The sequence below is a fragment of the Heptranchias perlo genome, chromosome 22, assembly GCF_035084215.1.
Source record: "Heptranchias perlo isolate sHepPer1 chromosome 22, sHepPer1.hap1, whole genome shotgun sequence".
NCBI classification, from domain to species: domain Eukaryota; kingdom Metazoa; phylum Chordata; class Chondrichthyes; order Hexanchiformes; family Hexanchidae; genus Heptranchias; species Heptranchias perlo.
In genome coordinates, this window is record NC_090346.1 from 12,273,776 (window position 1) to 12,298,023 (window position 24,248).

A 24,248-nucleotide genomic window follows, 5' to 3' on the forward strand; every position below is an offset into this window, starting at 1 on the left:
ACACTGATATGAATACCTGATACAAACTAATATAAACACCGTAACACACTAATATAAACTCCTCATGCACACTGATATAAATACCTTATACACACTGAAAAAACACTGTAACACACTGATATAAACACCTTTTACACACTAATATAAACACCTTAACACACTGGTATCAACACTTTGTACATACTGATATAAATACCTTATACACACTGATATAAACACTGTAACACACTGAAAAAACACCTTATACACACTGATATAAACACCTGAACACACTGATATAAACACCTTATACACACTAATATAAACACCTTAACACACTGATATAAACACCCTAACACACTGATATAAATACCTAATACACACTAATATAAACACCGTATCACACTGATATAAACAACTTTTACACGCTGATATGAACACCTTATACACGCTGATATAAACACCGTGAGACACTGATATAAACACCTCATACACACTGATGTAAACACCTTAACACACTGATATAAACACCTTATACACAATGATATGAATACCTTGTATACACTGATATAAATCTGTAACACACTGATATAAACATCATATATACACTGATATTACTACGCAATACACACTGATATAAATATCTTACACACACGAATATAAAGACTGTAAAACAATGATATAAACACCTTATACACACTGAGATAAAAACCTTAACACACTGATATAAACACCTTATACACACTGATGTAAACACCTTTACACACTGATATAAACACTATAACACATCGATATAAACACCTTAAAACACTGATATATACACCAAAATACATGGATATAAACACCTTGTACACACTGATAGGAACACTGTATACACACTGATATAAACACCTTAACACACTGACATAAACACCCTAACACACTGATATAAATACATTATACACACTAATATAAACACCTTAACACACTGATATAAACACACTAACACACTGATATAAATACATTATACACACTAATATAAACACCTTAACACACTGATATAAACACACTAACACACTGATATGAATACCTTACACAAACTAATATAAACACCGTAACACACTCATATAAACTCCTCATGCACACTGATATAAATACCTTATACACACTGAAAAAACACTGTAACACACTGATATAAACACCTTTTACACACTAATATAAACACCTTAACACACTGGTATCAACACCTTATGCACACTGACAGAAACACCTTATATACATTGATATAAACACCTCATACACACTGATCGAAACACCTTAACACACTGATATAAACACCTTAAACACAACGATATAAATACCTTGTATACACTGATATAAATCTGCAACACACTGATATAAACACCTTATACACACTGACATAAACACCCTAACACACTGATAGAAACACTTAATACACATTGATATAAACACCGTAACTCACTGATATAAACACACCAACACACTGATATAAATACCTTATACACACTAATATAAACACCTTAACACACTGATATAAACACCCTAACACACTGATATAAATACCTTATACACATTAATATAAACACTGCAACACACTGATATAAACACGTTATACGCACTGATATAAGCACGTTATACATACTGATAGAAACACCTTATACACATTGATATAAACACCTTAACACACTGGTATAAACACTTTGTACATACTGATATAAATACCTTAAACACACTGATATAAACACTGTAACACACTGAAAAAACACCTTATACACACTAATATAAACACCTGAACACACTGATATAAACACCTTATACACACTAATATAAACACCTTAACACACTGATATAAACACCCTAACACACTGATATAAATACCTAATACACACTAATATAAACACCGTATCACACTGATATAAACAACTTTTACACGCTGATATGAACACCTTATGCACGCTGATATAAACACCGTGAGACACTGATATAAACACCTCATACACACTGATGTAAACACCTTAACACACTGATATAAACACCTTATACACAATGATATAAATACCTTGTATACACTGATATAAATCTGTAACACACTGATATAAACATCATATATACACTGATATTACTACGCAATACACACTGATATAAATATCTTACACACACGAATATAAAGACTGTAAAACACTGAGATAAAAACCTTAACACACTGATATAAACACCTTATACACACTGATGTAAACACCTTTACACACTGATATAAACACTATAACACATCGATATAAACACCTTAAAACACTGATATATACACCAAAATACATGGATATAAACACCTTGTACACACTGATAGGAACACTGTATACACACTGATATAAACACCTTAACACACTGATATAAACAGCTTAACACACTGATATAAATACATTATACACACTGATATAAATACCTAATACACACAGATATAAACACTGTAACACACTGATATAAACACCTTATACACACTGACATAAACACCCTAACACACTGATATAAATACCTAATACACACTAATATAAACACCGTATCACACTGATATAAACACACTAACACACTGATATAAATACATTATACACACTAATATAAACACCTTAACACACTGATATAAACACACTAACACACTGATATGAATACCTTACACAAACTAATATAAACACCGTAACACACTCATATAAACTCCTCATGCACACTGATATAAATACCTTATACACACTGAAAAAACACTGTAACACACTGATATAAACACCTTTTACACACTAATATAAACACCTTAACACACTGGTATCAACACCTTATGCACACTGACAGAAACACCTTATATACATTGATATAAACACCTCATACACACTGATCGAAACACCTTAACACACTGATATAAACACCTTAAACACAACGATATAAATACCTTGTATACACTGATATAAATCTGCAACACACTGATATAAACACCTTATACACACTGACATAAACACCCTAACACACTGATAGAAACACTTAATACACATTGATATAAACACCGTAACTCACTGATATAAACACACCAACACACTGATATAAATACCTTATACACACTAATATAAACACCTTAACACACTGATATAAACACCCTAACACACTGATATAAATACCTTATACACATTAATATAAACACTGCAACACACTGATATAAACACGTTATACGCACTGATATAAGCACGTTATACATACTGATAGAAACACCTTATACACATTGATATAAACACCTTAACACACTGGTATAAACACTTTGTACATACTGATATAAATACCTTAAACACACTGATATAAACACTGTAACACACTGAAAAAACACCTTATACACACTGATATAAACACCTTGACACACTGATATAAACATCTTATACACACTGATATAAACACCTTATACACACTGATATAAATACCTTAACACACTGATATAAACACCTTGTACACACTGATAGAAACACACTAACACACTGATATAAATACCTTATACACACTGATATAAACACCTTAACACACTGATATAAATACCTTATCCACACTGAAAAAACACAGTAACACACTGCTACAAACATCTTTTACACACTAATATAAACACCTTAACACACTGGTATAAACACTTTGTACATACTGATACAAATACCTTAAACACACTGATATAAACACTGTAACACACTGAAAAAACATTTTATACACACTGATATAAACACCTTAACACACTGATATAAACATCTTCTATACACTGATAGAAACACCTTATACACATTGATATAAACACCTCATACAAACTGATGTAAACACCCTAACACACTGATATAAACACCTTGTACACACTGATATAAACACCTTTACACACTGATATAAATACCTTAACACACTGATATAAACACCTTATACACAATGATATAAATATCTTATACACAATGATATTAACACTGCAACACATTGATATAAACACCTTAACACACTGATATAAACAGCAAAATACATTGATATGAACACCTTGTACACACTGATATAAACACCTTATACACACTGATGTAAACACCTTTACACATTGATATAAACATCTCATACACACTGATATAAACACCTTAACACACTGATATAAACAGCTTAACACACTGATATAAACACCTGTACACACTGATATAAATACCTTATACACACGGATATAGACACTTTAACACACTGATATGAACACCTTATACAAACTGATAAAAAACACTTATACACATTGATATAACCACCTCATACACACTGATATAAACACCCTAACACACTGATATAAATACCTGATACACACTAATATAAACACCGTTACACACTGATATAAACACCTTATACAAACTGATATAAACACTTTTTACATACTGATATAAACATCTTTACACACTGATATAAACACCCAAACACACTGATATATACACACTGATAGAAACACCTTATACACACTGATATAAACACCTCAAACACACTAATATAAACACCTTAACACACTGGTATTATCACTTTGTACATACTGATATAAATACCTTATACACACTGATATAAACACTGTAACACACTGAAAAAACACCTTATACACACTGATATAAACACCTTATACACACTGATATAAATACCTTAACACACTGATATAAACGCCATGTACACACTGATAGAAACACACTAACACACTGATATAAATACCTTATACACACTAATACAAACACCGTAACACACTGATATAAACACCTTTACACACTGATATAAACACCTTATACACACTGATATAAACACTTTATACATACTGATATAAACACCTTTACACACTGATATAAACACCTTATACACACTGATATAAACACTTTATACATACTGATATATACACCTTTACACACTGATATAAACACCTTAACACACTGATATAAATACCTTATCCACACTGAAAAAACACAGTAACACACTGCTATAAACACCTTAACACACTGATATAAACACCTTAACACACTGGTATAAACACTTTGTACATACTGATACAAATACCTTAAACACACTGATATAAACACTGTAACACACTGAAAAAACACTTTATACACACTGATATAAACACCTTAACACACTGATATAAACATCTTCTATACACTGATAGAAACAACTTATACACATTGATATAAACACCTCATACAAACTGATGTAAACACTGTAACACACTGATATAAACACCTTATACACACTGATATAAACACCTTATACACACTGATATAAACACCTGAACACACTGATAGAAACACCTCATACACACTGATATAAACACCTTATACACACTGACATAAACACCTTAACACACTGATAGAAACACACCAACACACTGATATAAATACCTTATACACACTAATATAAACACCGTAACACACTGATATAAACACCCTAACACACTGATGTAAATACCTTATACACACTAATATAACCACCGTAACACACTGATATAAACAACTTTTACACGCTGATATGAACACCTTATACACGCTGATATAAACACCGTGAGACACTGATAGAAACACCTTATACACACTGATATAAACACCTCATACACACTGATGTAAACACCTTAACACACTGATATAAACACCTTATACACAATGATATAAATACCTTGTATACAATGATATAAATCTGTAACACACTGATATAAACATCATATATACACTGATATTACTACGCAATACACACTGATATAAATATCGTACACACACGAATATAAACACTGTAAAACAATGATATAAACACCTTATACACACTGAGATAAAAACCTTAACACACTGATATAAACACCTTATACACACTGATGTAAACACCTTTACACATTGATATAAACACCCTAACACACTGAAAAAACACCTTATACACACTGATATAAACACCTTAACACACTGATATAAACACCTTTTACACACTGATATATACACACTGATAGAAACACCTTATACACATTGGTATAAACACCTCAAACACACTGATGTAAACACCTTAACACACTGATATAAACACCTTAACACACTGGTATTATCACTTTGTACATACTGATATAAATACCTTACACACACTGATATAAACACTGTAACACACTGAAAAAACACCTTATACACACTGATATAAACACCGTAACACAATGATCTAAACGCCTTTACACACTGATATAAACACCATAACACACTGATGTAAACACCTTATACACGCTAATATAAACACCTTATGAACACTGATATAAACGCCTTAACACACTGATATAAACACCCTAACACAATGATATAAACACCTTATACACACTGATATAAATAACTGAACAAACTGATATAAACACCTTATACACACGGATAAACACATGGTAACACACTGATATGAACACCTTATACACACTGATAGAAACACCCTTGTTGAAAACTTATTACCTATTATATACAATGCATTAACTCCAAACACTTTTTTTTCAGAGAAGTAAGAATTTATTAAAAGAAACTTGTATACAAGGGAAGCTGTGTTCTGAGCAATGGTCAGAACAACCTCTTCACTGAACAAAGGAAACAGTTCACATTTATACAGTTTAATTAGTCCTATCATAGAATATGGCATACATGTACATTCTTTATTAGTTCAAGTGGTTAGTCAATCAAAATAGGGAACCCACCCTCTGGTTCCTCATGACTGCCTCGTGATTTTCTTAAACACTGTCTGGGAAAGTATTTTTCCTTAATAACAGTTTTTCTTATCAGTGGGTCTGTACCGAGCCTCAAGGCTATATGGTCATTCATTTCTGTTAGTCACACAGTTATCAATGTGAGCACACAATAGCTCTTCTGTATGTCTTTGGTGAGAACTAAAACATAAGCTTTCTATTATATTCAGCTGGTCAGTTAACATGGTCAACTTATCCATCATGCATTTCTTTGTTTTTTTGGTTTTAAGGGTATTAGGAAATTAATGCCATATTAGAAAGTTAATATGGTCTCTTTATGGTTTAGGTGTATTAGAAAGTTAATATGGTCAGGCATCTCTTTATGGTTTCCCACACCCGATACACATTGATATAAATACCTCATACACACTGATATACACACTGTAACACACTGATATAAACACCTTGTTCACTCTGAAATAAACACCGTAACACAATGATCTAAACACCTTTACACACTGATATAAACACCATAACACACTGATGTAAACACCTTATACACGCTAATATAAACACCTTATGAACACTGATATAAACGCCTTAACACACTGATATAAACACCCTAACACAATGATATAAACACCTTATACACACTGATATAAATAACTGAACAAACTGATATAAACACCTTATACACACGGATAAACACATGGTAACACACTGATATGAACACCTTATACTCACTGATATAAACACCGTGAGACACTGATATGAACACCTTAACACACTGATAGAAACACCTAATACACACTCATTTAAACACCTTATACACACTGATATAAACACCTTATACACACCGATATAAACATCTTAACACACTGATATACACACCTTATACACACTGATATAAACACCTTATACACACTGATATAAACATCGATATAAATACCTTATACACACTGATATAAACAACTTATACACACTGATATAAACATCGATATAAATACCTGATATACACCAATAAAAATTCAGAGATAAATACCTTATACACACTGATAGAAACACTGTGAGACACTGATAGAAACACCTTATACACACCGATATAAACATCTTATACACACTGATATGAATACCTTATACACACTGATATAAATGCCTTATGCAGACTGATATAAACATCTGAACAAATTGATATAAACACCTTATACACAGTGATATAAATACACAGTCATGCACACTGATATAAACACCTTAACAAACAGATAGAAACACCGTGAGACACTGATAGAAACACCTCAACAAATTGATATAAACACCTTCTCCACACTGATATAAATACCTTATACACACTGATATAAACACGGTAACACACTGATATAAATACCTTATATACACTGATATAAACACCTTAGACACGTTGATATAAACACGGATCACAATGATCTAAACACCTTAACACACTGATATAAACACCTTATACACACTGATGTAAACACCTTAACACACTGATATAAACACCTTATACACGCTGATATAAACACCTTATACACACTGATGTAAACACCATAACACACTGATATAAACACCTTAAACACGTTGATATAAACACCTTATACACACCGATATAAACATCGATATAAATACCTTATACACACTGATTTCAATACCTGATGCACACCGATAAAAATTCCGACATAAATACCTTATACACACTGATATAAACACCTTAAACACACTGATATGAATACCTTATGCAGACTGATATAAACACCTGAACAAACAGATAGAAACACTGTGAGACACTGATATAAACACCTTAAACACACTGATATAACCAACTTATACACACTGATTTAAACACCATAACACACTGATATAGACACCTTGTACACGCTGATATAAACATCTTACTGATGAAAATACCGTACACACTGATATAAATACCTTATACACACTGATATAAACACCTGAGCACACTGATATAAACACCTTATACACACTGATATAAATAACTTATACACACTGATATAAACACCTGAACACACTGTTATAAACACCTTATACACACTGATATAATTACCTTAAAAACACTGATATAAACACCTTAAACACAGATATAAATACCTTATGCACAATGATATAAACACCTGAACAAACTGATATAAACACCTTATACACACTGATATAAATCCCTTATACACATGGATATAAACACTGTAACACACTGATATAAAAAACTTATGCACACTGATATAAACACCTGAACAAACTGATATAAACACCGTAACACACTGATATAAACACCTTAACACACTGATATACACACCTTATACACACTGATATAAACACCTTATACACACTGATATAAACATCGATATAAATACCTTATACACACTGATATAAACAACTTATATACACCGATATAAACACCAATATAAACACCTTATACACACTGATAGAATCACCTGAACACACTGATATAAATACCTGATACACACCAATAAAAATTCAGAGATAAATACCTTATACACACTGATAGAAACACTGTGAGACACTGATAGAAACACCTTATACACACCGATATAAACATCTTATACACACTGATATGAATACCTTATACACACTGATATAAATGCCTTATGCAGACTGATATAAACACCTCAACAAATTGATATAAACACCTTCTCCACACTGATATAAATACCTTATACACACGGATATAAATATCTTATACTCATTGATATAAATACCTTATACACACTGATATAAACACCTTAGACACGTTGATATAAACACGGATCACAATGATCTAAACACCTTAACACACTGATATAAACACCTTATACACACTGATGTAAACACCTTAACACACTGATATAAACACCTTATACACGCTGATATAAACACCTTATACACACTGATGTAAACACCATAACACACTGATATAAACACCTTAAACACGTTGATATAAACACCTTATACACACCGATATAAACATCGATATAAATACCTTATACACACTGATTTCAATACCTGATGCACACCGATAAAAATTCCGACATAAATACCTTATACACACTGATATAAACACCTTATACACACTGATGTAAACACCTTATACACACTGATGTAAAAACTGTCACACACTGATATAACCAACTTATACACACTGATGTAAACACCATAACACACTGATATAGACACCTTGTACACGCTGATATAAACATCTTACACACACTGATGAAAATACCGTACACACTGATATAAATACCTTATACACGCTGATATAAACACCTGAGCACACTGATATAAACACCTTATACACACTGATATAAATACCTTAAAAACACTGATATAAACACCTTAAACACAGATATAAATACCTTATGCACAATGATATAAACACCTGAACAAACTGATATAAACACCTTATACACACTGATATAAACACCTTATACACACTGATATAAATCCCTTATACACATGGATATAAACACTGTAACACACTGATATAAAAAACTTATGCACACTGATATAAACACCTTAACAAATTGATATTAACACCTTATACACACTGATATGAACACCTTAACAAATTGATCTAAACACCTTATGCACACTGATATAAACACCTTAACAAACTGATATAAACACCATAACAAACTGATATAAACACCTTATACACACGGATATAAACACCTTATTAACACTGATATAAACACCTTAACACACTGATATAAACACCTTATGAACACTGATATAAACACCGTAACACACTGATATAAACACCTTATAAACACTGATATAAACAACTTTTACACGCTCATATAAACACCTGAAAACACTGATATAAATACCTTGTACATAGTTATATAAACACTGTAACACACTGATATAATCACCTTATACACACTGATATAAATACCTTATACACACAGATATGAACACTGTAACACGCTGATATAATCACCTTATATACACTGATGAAAATACCGTACACACTGATATAAATACCTTATTCACACTGATATAAACACCTGAGCACACTGATATAAACACCTTATGAACACTGATATAAACACCGTAACACACTGATACAAACACCTTATAAACACTGATATAAACAACTTTTACACGCTCATATAAACACCTGAAAACACTGATATAAATACCTTGTACATAGTTATATAAACACCATAACAAACTGATATAAACACCTTATACACACGGATATAAACACCTTATTAACACTGATATAAACACCTTAACACACTGATATAAACACCTTATGAACACTGATATAAACACCGTAACACACTGATATAAACACCTTATAAACACTGATATAAACAACTTTTACACGCTCATATAAACACCTGAAAACACTGATATAAATACCTTGTACATAGTTATATAAACACTGTAACACACTGATATAATCACCTTATACACACTGATATAAATACCTTATACACACAGATATGAACACTGTAACACGCTGATATAATCACCTTATATACACTGATGAAAATACCGTACACACTGATATAAATACCTTATTCACACTGATATAAACACCTGAGCACACTGATATAAACACCTTATGAACACTGATATAAACACCGTAACACACTGATACAAACACCTTATAAACACTGATATAAACAACTTTTACATGCTCATATAAACACCTGAAAACACTGATATAAATACCTTGTACATAGTTATATAAACACCATAACAAACTGATATAAACACCTTATACACACGGATATAAACACCTTATTAACACTGATATAAACACCTTAACACACTGATATAAACACCTTATGAACACTGATATAAACACCGTAACACACTGATATAAACACCTTATAAACACTGATATAAACAACTTTTACACGCTCATATAAACACCTGAAAACACTGATATAAATACCTTGTACATAGTTATATAAACACTGTAACACACTGATATAATCACCTTATACACACTGATATAAATACCTTATACACACAGATATGAACACTGTAACACGCTGATATAATCACCTTATATACACTGATGAAAATACCGTGCACACTGATATAAATACCTTATTCACACTGATATAAACACCTGAGCACACTGATATAAACACCTTATGAACACTGATATAAACACCGTAACACACTGATACAAACACCTTATAAACACTGATATAAACAACTTTTACACGCTCATATAAACACCTGAAAACACTGATATAAATACCTTGTACATAGTTATATAAACACTGTAACACACTGATATATACATCTTATATACACTGATGAAAATACCGTACACACTGATATAAATACCTTATACACACTGATATAAACACTGTAACACACTGATATAAACACCTTATAGACACTGACATAAACACCTTAACACACTGATAGAAACACACCAACACACTGATATAAATACCTTATACACACTAATATAAACACCGTAACACACTGATATAAACACCCTAATACACTGATATAAATACCTTATACACACTGATATAAATACTGTAACACACTGATATAAACACCTTATACACACTAATATAAACACCTTAACACACTGATATAAATACCTTATACACACTAATATAAACACCGTAACACACTGATATAAACAACTTTTACATGCTGATATGAACACCTTATACACGCTGATATAAATACCGTGAGACACTGATAGAAACACCTTATACACACTGATATAAACACCTCATACACACTGATGTAAACACCTTAACACACTGATATAAACACTGTAACACACTGATATAAACATCATATATACACTGATATTACTACGCAATACACACTGATATAAATATCTTGCACACACGAATATAAACACTGTAAAACAATGATATAAACACCTTATACACACTGAGATAAAAACCTTAACACACTGATATAAACACCTTATACACACTGATGTAAACACCTTTACACACTGATATAAACACCCTAACACACTGATATAAACATCTTGTACACACTGATATAAATACCTTAACACCCTGATATAAACACCTTATACACAATGATATAAACACTGTAACACATTGATATAAACACCTTAACACACTGATATAAACACCAAAATACATTGATATAAACACCTTGTACACACTGATAGAAACACCATAACACACTGATATAAACACCTTATACACACTGATAAAAAACACTTATACACATTGATATAAACACCTCATACACACTGATATAAACACCCTAACACACTGATATAAATACCTTATACACACTGATATAAACACTGTAACACACTGATATAAACACCTTATACACACTAATATAAACACCTTAACACACTGATATAAACACCCTAACACACTGATATAAATACCTAATACACACTAATATAAACACCGTAACACACTGATATAAACAGCTTAACACACTGATATAAACACCTTATACACACTGACATAAACACCCCAACACACTGATAGAAACACCTTATACACACTGATATATATATACCTTATACACACTAATATAAACACCTGAACACACTGATATAAACACCCTAACACATGATAGAAATACCTTATACACACGGATATAAACACTGTAACACACTGATATAAACACCTTATACACACTGATAAAAACCAGTTTTAAACATTGATATAAACACCTTTACACACTGTTATAAACACCCGAACACCCTTATATAAACACCTGATACACACTGATATAAACACCTTAACACACTGATTAAAACACCTTATAAACATTGACATAAACACCCTAACACACTGATATAAACACCTTATACACACTGATATAAACACCTTATACACACTGATATAAATACCTTATATACACTGATCTAAACACTGTAACACACTGATATAAACACCTTGTACGCACTGGTATAAATACCTTATACACACCGATACAAACACCTTAAACACACTGATATAAACACCTTATACACACTGATATAATGTGGAGATGCCGGTGATGGACTGGGGTGGACAAATGTAAGGAATCTTACAACACCAGGTTAGAGTCCAACAGTTTTATTTGAAAATCACAAGCTTTCGGAGATTATCTCCTTCGTCAGGTGAGTGAGTGAATGAGAGGTTCTCAAATCGCATATCTTATATTCGGCTGGGACACCATCACACCAATCAAAGGTGTTGTTGGTGTTCAGACAGGTTAGCCACGGAAAACAGTACGTCCCAGTATACTGAATACACAATGGGTCAAATTACACAGACAAAGAGAGAAAGAGACCCGAAAGGCAGAGAGAGAGAGAGAGAGAGAGAATGTCCAGATGTATTAAAAACAGATAACTTTTATTTCTCTGCTGGTGGGGTTACGTGTAGCGTGACATGAACCCAAGATCCCAGTTGAGACCGTCCTCATGGGTGCGGAACTTGGCTATCAATTTCTGGTTGACGATTTTACATTGTCGTGTGTCTCGAAGGCCGCCTTGGAGAATGCTTACCTGAAGATCGGTGGCTGAATGTCCTTGACTGCTAAAGTGTAACCCGACTGGGAGGAAACCCTCCTGTCTGGCGATTGTTGCGCGGTGTCCGTTCATCCGTTGTCGCAGTGTCTGCATGGTCTCGCCAATGTACCATGCTCCGGGGCATCCTTTCCTGCAACGTATGAGGTAGACAACGTTGGCCGAGTCACAGGAGTATGAACCACGTACCTGGTGGGTGGTGTCCTCTCGTGTGATGGTGGTATCTGTGTCGATGATCTGGCATGTCTTGCAGAGGTTGCCGTGGCAGGGTTGTGTGGTGTCGTGGACACTGTTCTCCTGAAAGCTGGGTAATTTGCTGCGAACGATGGTCTCTTTGAGGTTGGGTGGCTGTTTGAAGGCGAGTAGTGGAGGCATGGGGATGGCCTTAGCGAGGTGTTCGTCGTCATCGATGACATGTTGAAGGCTGCGGAGAACATGGCATAGTTTCTCCGCTCCGGGGAAGTACTGGACGACAAAGGGTACTCTGTTGGTTGCGTCCCGTGTTTCTCTTCTGAGGAGGTCTATGCGATTCTTCACTGTGGCCCGTCGGAACTGCCGATTGACAAGTCGAGCGTCATATCCCGTTCTTACGAGGGCGTCTTTCAGCGTCTGTAGGTGTCCATCGCGTTCCTCCTCGTCTGAGCAGATCCTGTGAATTCGCAGGGCCTGCACATAAACACCTTAACATACTGATATAAACACTGTAACACACTGATATAAATACTTGACACACACTGATATAAACACCTGAACATACTGATATAAATACCATATACACACTGATATAAACAGCTTATACACACTGATATAAAATTCTTATACACACTGACAAAAACACCGGAACACACTGATATAAACACATTAACACACTGATATAAATACCCTAACACACTGATATAAATACCTTATCCACACCAATATAAACACTGTAATACACTGATATAAACACATTATACACACTGAGAGAAACACCTTATCACATTGATATGAATACCTCATATGATACCACTGATATGAACTCTGTAACACACTGATATAAACAACCTAACACACTGATATAAATACCTGATACACACTTATTTAAACACCTTAGCACATTGATGTAAACACCTTAACACACTGATATAAATACGTTATACACACCGATATAAAAACCTTATACACACTGATATAAACACCGTGAGACACTGATAGAAACACTATATACACACTGACATAAATACCTTACACTCGCTGATATGAACACCTGAACACACTGATAGAAATACCTTATGCACTCTGATATAAACTCCTGAACACACTGATATAAATACCTTATACACACTGATATAAACAGCTTATACACATTGATATAAATACCACATACACACTGATATAAACACTGTAACACACTGATATAACCAACTTATACACACTGATGTAAACACCTTAATACACTGATATAAACACGTTAACACACTGATATAAACACCGTAACACACTGATATAAACACATTAACACACTGATATGAACACCCGAACACACTGATATAAATACCTTATACACAATGATATAAACACCTTATACACATTGATATAAATACCTCATACACACTGATATAAACACTGTAACACACTGATATAACCAACTTATACACACTGATGTAAACACCTTAATACACTGATATAAACACGTTAACACACTGATATAAACACCTTAACAAACTGATATAAACACTGTAACACACTGATTTGGCGACACCTTACACACACTGATGTGAATACCTTACACACACTTATATAAACACCTTAACAAATTGATATAAACACCTTATACACACTGATATAAACACCTTATACACACCGATATAAATACCTTATACACACTGATATAAACACCTTAACACACTGATATAAACACCTTATACACACTGATGTAAACATCTTACACACACTTATATAAACACCTTATACACAATGATATAAAAACCTTATACACACTGATATAAACACCTTATACACACTGATATAAATAGTTTATACACACTGATATTAATACCTTATGGACACCAATATAAACACTTTAAACACACTGATAGAAACACCTTATACACATTGATATAAATACCTCATACACACTGATATAAACACTGTAACACACTGATATAACCAACTTATACACACTGACATAAATACCTTGTACACGCTGCTATAAACACCTGAACACACTGATAGAAATATCTTATACACACTGACATAAATACCTTATACACACTGTTATAAACACCTTATACACACTGATATAAATACCATATAGACACCAATATAAACACTTTAAACACACTGATAGAAACACCTTATACACATTGATATAAATACCTCATACACACTGATATAAACACCTTAACAAACTGATATAAACACCGTAACACTCTGATATAAACACCTTATACACGCTGATATAAACACCTTATACACACTGATGTAAAGACCTTACACACACTTATTTAAACACCTGAACACACTGATGTAAACACCCTAACACTCTGATATAAATACCTGATACACACCAATATAAACACCTTATATACACTGATATAAACACCATAGGACACTGATAGAAACACATTATACACACTGACAAAATTCCTTAAAAATGCTGATATAAACACCTGAACACACTGATATACATACCTTGTACACACTGATAAAACAACTTACATGCAGTGTTATAAATACCTTATGCACACTGATATAAACACCTCAACAAATTGATATAAACAGCTTATACACACTGATATAAATACCTTATACACACTGATATAAATACTTGATACACACGGATATAAACACTGTAACACACTGATATAAACATCGATATAAATACTTTATACACACCGATATAAACAACTTATATACACCGATATAAACACCAATATAAATACCTTATACACACCGATATAAACACCTTATACACACTGATAAAAACACCGTAACACACTGATATGAACACCTTATGCACACTGATATGAACACCTTATGCACATTGATATAAATACCTCATACACACTGATATAAACACTGTAACAAACTGATATAAACACCTTATACACACGGATATAAACACTGTAACACACTGATATAAACACCTTATGAACAGTGAAATATACAGCTTAACACACTGATATAAACACCCTAACACAATGATATAAACACCTTATACATACTGATATAAATACTTTATACACACCGATATAAACACCTTATACACACTGATATAAACCCCTGAACAAACTGATATAAACACCTTATACACACGGATATAAACACCTTATACACACTGATATAAAGACCGTTGCACACTGATATAAACACCTTACACACACTGATAGAAACACCTTATACACATTGATATGAATACCTCATACACAGTGATATAAACACTGTAACACACTGATATAAACACCTTATGCACACTGATATAAACACCTTATACACACTGATAAAAACACCGTAACACACTGATATGAACACCTTATGCACACTGATATGAACACCTTATGCACATTGATATAAATACCTTATACACACGGATATAAACACTGTAACACACTGATATAAACACCTTATGAACAGTGATATAAACACCTTAACACACTGATATAAACACCCGAACACAAAGTTATAAACACCTTATACACACTGATATAAATACCTTATACACACCGATATAAACACCTTATACACACTCATATAAACACAGTAACACACTGATATAAACACCTTATGAACAGTGATATAAACACCTTAACACACTGATATAAACACCCGAACACAAAGTTATAAACACCTAATACACACTGACATAAACACCTTATACACACTGACATAAACACTTTATACACACTGATATAAATGCCTTATACACACTGATATGAATACCTTATTCACACTGATATAAACACGTTATAGACACTGATATGAACACCTTAACAAACTGATATAAACACCTTATACACACGGATATAAACACTGTAACCCACTGATATAAACGCCTTATGAACAGTGATATAAACACCTTAACACACTGATATAAACACCCTAACACAATGATATAAACACCTTATACACACTGATATAAATACCTTATACACACTGATATAAACCCCTGAACAAACTGATATAAACACCTTATACACACGGATATAAACACTGTAACACACTGAAATAAAAAACTTATGCACACTGGTATAAACACCTTAACAAATTGATATAAACACTGTAACACACTGATATAAACACCTTAACCAATTGATATAAACACCTTACACACACTGATATAAACACCTTATACACACTGATATAAAGACCGTTGCACACTGATAGAAACACCTTATACACATTGATATGAATACCTCATACACAGTGATATAAACACTGTAACACACTGATATAAACACCTTATGCACACTGATATAAACACCTTAACAAACTGATATCAACACCGTAACAAACTGATATAAACACCTTATACACACGGATATAAACACTGTAACACACTGATATAAACACCTAATACACACTGATATAAACACCTTATGCACACAGATATGAACACTGTAACACGCTGATATAAGCACCTTATACACACTGATGAAAATACCGTACACACTGATACAAATACCTTATACACACTGATATAAACACCTGAGCACACTGATATAAACACCTTATATACACTGATATGAACACCTGATACACATTGATATAAATACCTCATACACACTGATATAAACACTGTAACACACTGATATAAACACCTTATGCACACTGATATGAACACCTTAACAAACTGATATAAACACCTTATACACACGGATATAAACACTGTGACACACTGATATAAACACCTTATGCACACTGATATAAACACCTTAACAAACTGATATAAACACCGTAACAAACTGATATAAACACCTTATACACACGGATATAAACACTGTAACACACTGATATAAACACCTTATGCACACTGATATAAACACCTTAACACACTGATATAAACACCTTAACACAATGATATAAACACCTTATACACACTGATATAAACACCGTGAGACACTGATATAAACACCTTAAACACACAGATATAAATACCTTATACACACTCATATAAACACAGTAACACAATGATATAAACACCTTATGAACACTGATATAAGCACCTAATACACACTGACATAAACACCTTATACACACTGACATAAACACCTTATACACACTGATATAAACGCCTTATACACACTGATATGAATACCTTATTCACACTGATATAAACACGTTATAGACACTGATATGAACACCTTAACACACTGATATAAACACCTAATACACTCATTTAAACACCTTATACACACTGATATAAACATCTTAACACACTGATATACACACTTTATACACACCGATATAAACAAATTATATACACCGATATAAACACCGATATAAATACCTTATACACACCGATATAAACACCTTATACACACTGATAGAATCACCTGAACACACTGATAATAATACCTTATACACACTGATATAAACATCGATATAAATACCTTATACACACTGATATAAATACCTGATACACACCGATAAAAATTCCGACATAAATACCTGATACACACTGATATGAACACCTTATACACACTGATAGAAACACTGTGAGACACTGATCGAAACACCTTATACACACCGATATAAACATCTTATACACACTGATATGAATACCTTATGCAGACTGATATAAACACCTGAATAAATTGATATAAACACCTTATACACAGTGATATAAATACCTTATGCACACTGATATAAATACCTGATGCACACGGATATAAACACAGTAACACACTGATATAAACAGCTTATACACACTGATATAAACACCTTAGACACGTTGATATAAACACGGAACACAATGATCTAAACACCTTAACAAACAGATAGAAACACCGTGAGACACTGATAGAAACACCTTATGCACATTGATATAAACACCTCAACAAATTGATATAAACACCTTCTCCACACTGATATAAACACCTTAGACACATTGACATAAACACGGAACACAATGATCTAAACAACTTAACACGCTGATATAAACACACTAACACACTGATATAAACACCTTATACACACTGATGTAAACACCTTAACACACTGATATAAACACCTTATACACACTGATATAAACACCTTATACACACTGATATAGACACCTTATACACGCTGACATAAACACCGTATACACACTGATGTAAACATCTTACACACACTTATATAAACACCTTATACACAATGATATAAAAACCTTATACACACTGATATAAACACCTTATACACACTGATATAAATAGTTTATACACACTGATATTAATACCTTATGGACACCAATATAAACACTTTAAACACACTGATAGAAACACCTTATACACATTGATATAAATTCCTCATACACACTGATATAAACACTGTAACACACTGATATAACCAACTTATACACACTGACATAAATACCTTGTACACGCTGCTATAAACACCTGAACACACTGATAGAAATATCTTATACACACTGACATAAATACCTTATACACACTGTTATAAACACCTTATACACACTGATATAAATACCATATAGACACCAATATAAACACTTTAAACACACTGATAGAAACACCTTATACACATTAATATAAATACCTCATACACACTGATATAAACACCTTAACAAACTGATATAAACACCGTAACACTCTGATATAAACACCTTATACACGCTGATATAAACACCTTATACACACTGATATAAACACCATAGGACACTGATAGAAACACATTATACACACTGACAAAATTCCTTAAAAATGCTGATATAAACACCTGAACACACTGATATACATACCTTGTACACACTGATAAAACAACTTACATGCAGTGTTATAAATACCTTATGCACACTGATATAAACACCTCAACAAATTGATATAAACAGCTTATACACACTGATATAAATACCTTATACACACTGATATAAATACTTGATACACACGGATATAAACACTGTAACACACTGATATAAACATCGATATAAATACTTTATACACACCGATATAAACAACTTATATACACCGATATAAACACCAATATAAATACCTTATACACACCGATATAAACACCTTATATACACTGATAGAATCACCTGAACACACTGATAGAAACACCTGATACACACTGATATGAATACCTTATACACACTGATAAAAACACCGTAACACACTGATATGAACACCTTATGCACACTGATATGAACACCTTATGCACATTGATATAAACACTGTAACAAACTGATATAAACACCTTATACACACGGATATAAACACTGTAACACACTGATATAAACACCTTATGAACAGTGAAATATACAGCTTAACACACTGATATAAACACCCTAACACAATGATATAAACACCTTATACATACTGATATAAATACTTTATACACACCGATATAAACACCTTATACACACTGATATAAACCCCTGAACAAACTGATATAAACACCTTATACACACGGATATAAACACCTTATACACACTGATATAAAGACCGTTGCACACTGATATAAACACCTTACACACACTGATAGAAACACCTTATACACATTGATATGAATACCTCATACACAGTGATATAAACACTGTAACACACTGATATAAACACCTTATGCACACTGATATAAACACCTTATACACACTGATAAAAACACCGTAACACACTGATATGAACACCTTATGCACACTGATATGAACACCTTATGCACATTGATATAAATACCTTATACACACGGATATAAACACTGTAACACACTGATATAAACACCTTATGAACAGTGATATAAACACCTTAACACACTGATATAAACACCCGAACACAAAGTTATAAACACCTTATACACACTGATATAAATACCTTATACACACCGATATAAACACCTTATACACACTCATATAAACACAGTAACACAATGATATAAACACCTTATGAACACTGATATAAACACCTAATACACACTGACATAAACACCTTATACACACTGACATAAACACTTTATACACACTGATATAAATGCCTTATACACACTGATATGAATACCTTATTCACACTGATATAAACACGTTATAGACACTGATATGAACACCTTAACAAACTGATATAAACACCTTATACACACGGATATAAACACTGTAACCCACTGATATAAACGCCTTATGAACAGTGATATAAACACCTTAACACACTGATATAAACACCCTAACACAATGATATAAACACCTTATACACACTGATATAAATACCTTATACACACTGATATAAACCCCTGAACAAACTGATATAAACACCTTATACACACGGATATAAACACTGTAACACACTGAAATAAAAAACTTATGCACACTGGTATAAACACCTTAACAAATTGATATAAACACTGTAACACACTGATATAAACACCTTAACCAATTGATATAAACACCTTACACACACTGATATAAACACCTTATACACACTGATATAAAGACCGTTGCACACTGATAGAAACACCTTATACACATTGATATGAATACCTCATACACAGTGATATAAACACTGTAACACACTGATATAAACACCTTATGCACACTGATATAAACACCTTAACAAACTGATATCAACACCGTAACAAACTGATATAAACACCTTATACACACGGATATAAACACTGTAACACACTGATATAAACACCTAATACACACTGATATAAACACCTTATGCACACAGATATGAACACTGTAACACGCTGATATAAGCACCTTATACACACTGATGAAAATACCGTACACACTGATACAAATACCTTATACACACTGATATAAACACCTGAGCACACTGATATAAACACCTTATATACACTGATATGAACACCTGATACACATTGATATAAATACCTCATACACACTGATATAAACACTGTAACACACTGATATAAACACCTTATGCACACTGATATGAACACCTTAACAAACTGATATAAACACCTTATACACACGGATATAAACACTGTGACACACTGATATAAACACCTTATGCACACTGATATAAACACCTTAACAAACTGATATAAACACCGTAACAAACTGATATAAACACCTTATACACACGGATATAAACACTGTAACACACTGATATAAACACCTTATGCACACTGATATAAACACCTTAACACACTGATATAAACACCTTAACACAATGATATAAACACCTTATACACACTGATATAAACACCGTGAGACACTGATATAAACACCTTAAACACACAGATATAAATACCTTATACACACTCATATAAACACAGTAACACAATGATATAAACACCTTATGAACACTGATATAAGCACCTAATACACACTGACATAAACACCTTATACACACTGACATAAACACCTTATACACACTGATATAAACGCCTTATACACACTGATATGAATACCTTATTCACACTGATATAAACACGTTATAGACACTGATATGAACACCTTAACACACTGATATAAACACCTAATACACTCATTTAAACACCTTATACACACTGATATAAACATCTTAACACACTGATATACACACTTTATACACACCGATATAAACAAATTATATACACCGATATAAACACCGATATAAATACCTTATACACACCGATATAAACACCTTATACACACTGATAGAATCACCTGAACACACTGATAATAATACCTTATACACACTGATATAAACATCGATATAAATACCTTATACACACTGATATAAATACCTGATACACACCGATAAAAATTCCGACATAAATACCTGATACACACTGATATGAACACCTTATACACACTGATAGAAACACTGTGAGACACTGATCGAAACACCTTATACACACCGATATAAACATCTTATACACACTGATATGAATACCTTATGCAGACTG